At 35.5% G+C, this 2595-nt stretch overlaps 1 non-coding gene across 1 annotated transcript; it reads left to right on the top strand.

The window, feature by feature from the left end:
• The first annotated feature begins 306 nt into the window (after window positions 1–306).
• LOC136231423 (small nucleolar RNA R71) lies at window positions 307–413 on the top strand. Its single transcript, XR_010689810.1, has one exon. It is a non-coding gene; the product is annotated as a small nucleolar RNA R71 (small nucleolar RNA).
• Window positions 414–2595: the final 2182 nt, after the last annotated feature.

Raw genomic sequence — 2595 nt, 5'->3', positions numbered from 1 at the left:
ATCGCATGGTGCCATAAACCTATCAATTTTGTGTGATAAGGCAGAAAACTGGGCTTGTAACATCGCAACTGGATCAAGATTTACTATACCTTTAACGGATGATGTGTTTGAGGATGATGGTTTCGCCATTGGTATGTGTCCACGTTCTGCGGGCCACATATTGCTGTTTAATGCCATTTCCTCCAAAAGTTCTATTGCTTGGGCGGATGTCTTCTTCATAAATAACCCTCCCACATAGCATCTAATGAACCTCTTGTTGTAGGGTTTAAACCATTATAAAATGTTTGCATTAAAAGTGCATCGGGTAAGTGGTGGTGTGGGCATAAACGTTGAAGTTCTTTAAAACGTTCCCAAGCCTCATAAAGAGTTTCATTATCATTTTGAAAAAAAGATGTTAACTCTTTTATGACTCTTGCGGTTTTTGCTAAAGGAAAATATTTTGATAAAAATGCTTGGGCTAATTGTTCCCAAGTTTCAAAAGTTGCGGCTGGCATAAAAGTTAACCATTATTTGGCTCTATCCTTCAAAGTGAAAGGAAAAAGATGAAGTTTGATTGCTTCGGCAGTCACGTCTGTTATTTTAAAAGTGTCACAAATTTCAAGGAAATTTGTTAAATGGGTGTTAGGATTTTCGTTAGGTAACCCATAAAACGTCACATTATTTTGTAACATATTAAGCAAAGCAGGCTTAATTTCAAATTGGTTTACGACAATTCTAGGTCTAACTATGCTGTTGGTCACACCGGCCACTCCTGGCCTAGCGTAATCCATAAGTGTTGGTGGATCTGCCATTTTTTCTGGCTCGGTATTTGTTTTTACGGGAGTTTTGTTTTTCTTGTTCTTTTTAATGGTTTTTTCAATTTCTGGGTCTAATGGGTTTGGTGCAATGCCTGAACTTCGAGAACTGTGCATGAACCTGAAATCTTGCACGAACCGAAACTACCTTCAAAACAGAATTTGAAAAATAAATATGTTAGTAATTTGAAATAAATAAAATATAAAAGTTTGAATAAGTATGTGTAAACATAGATTCGAAATAAAACACGAAAAATCTAAATTTTTGTTAAAAATTTTGGCGTTCCCCGGCAACGGCGCTAAAAACTTGTTGAGCGATTTCCGTAAGTGCACGGTATACGCTTGTAGTAATAAAAGATATCGAACCCACAGGGAACGCTTTTTAACGAAAATTTATTTTAATTCAATTTGATTTACTTTCAAGGTTTATAATATGTAAAATCGTTTAATTGGATTTGGTTTTGAAATTGATAGAATAAGAATTAGATTTTTTTTATTAAAGTTGTGCGCAATGCACTTATATTAAACAAAGGAAGATTACATTAAAGAGAAAGGAAAACCCTTAACCCACCCCCCCACCCCATGTCATTCGAACCCATGACCTCTAGGATCACAGGTAAGCTCTCAACCAACAGGCTAAGAATTAGATTAGAGTATGAAGAATGTTAGAAATCAATTCTGATTTAAGGATGAATTTACAAGACAGAAACGCTTAGTGCTTAAGAAAAGTGAATAAATGTATTCGTTTGCATTAAGCAAAGAAAACAACTTTAAACTTTGTAAACAATTATATAAATGTAATAACGTGAACTCCTTCAATTAAAAGGATTTAAACGCAACAATCCTCCTAAATGGTTTAGATTGCCTCCTTAGCCGAATTGATACTTTATCCAAGATACCAATTTGCCTAAGTGTTCAACAAAGTTTCCTTGTAAAGATTTTGAATTCAACTACGTTTTAATGAAAACACCAGAACTCACTTCGGATCAATTACAGAAGTGCTACATAAAAATCTATCGAATGGAATAAACTTTATTAGATGAAGTATGAATTTGATACAAGTTTATAGAGAACAAGAAGCATGGAATCTTTCGACGACTTTCAAGCGAATGGTTTGTCAATCCTTTCCTTGAACTTCGTTAGAGTTTGTCAGGCTCAGGGGCGAATCCTCTACTAAATCTTCTCGCCGAATCTTCGGAATAGAGATTGGTCTATCTACTACCAAAATGTAAACTAATATGAACAAATCTAAATGCTACCGTGTTTGTAATTATTTGATAAACAATGTGTGTACATCATATTGCTTTTTACAAAATCGAACTTCTAACTCTGAATCGTTTGACTCAGAATTTCTGCATTAATTCTGTACTAAATCTTCTCTTTTTTTTATTATATTTTCAACTCTGAAATCAACTCTTTATTTATAGATGTTGAGGATTCATGTCTAAGAAACGTGTTTGCTGCGAAGAGGCGTTCTTATCCAATCGAACGAACGTGTTTCTTGGAATTAGACATGTGATTTTTGTGCTGCAAAGGTTGCTAAACTTACCGAGAATAATTAATTCTCGGCCGAGAATGGGGGAACATATATTAAGTCTTCGAAATGGTACTGGGAAGAACTGGGCGACGCGTGTCGCGACCTAGAATGGAGGATTCTCGGTCGCGACACGGAGGAATTTTCTCCGTTTCTGACTTCGTGTTCATCCTCGTTTCGGCGCGTTTGATTTTCGTCGTCTTTGACTTCTTTTGTAGGGTTTTTCCTCCGTTTTAACCTCGTTTTGTTCCTATTTGGATTTTACCA

The sequence above is a fragment of the Euphorbia lathyris genome, chromosome 5 (genome assembly GCF_963576675.1).
Source record: "Euphorbia lathyris chromosome 5, ddEupLath1.1, whole genome shotgun sequence".
Taxonomy (NCBI): domain Eukaryota; kingdom Viridiplantae; phylum Streptophyta; class Magnoliopsida; order Malpighiales; family Euphorbiaceae; genus Euphorbia; species Euphorbia lathyris.
The sequence above is the reverse complement of the archived record's forward strand: the minus strand, read 5'-3'. Positions and strand labels throughout refer to the sequence as shown.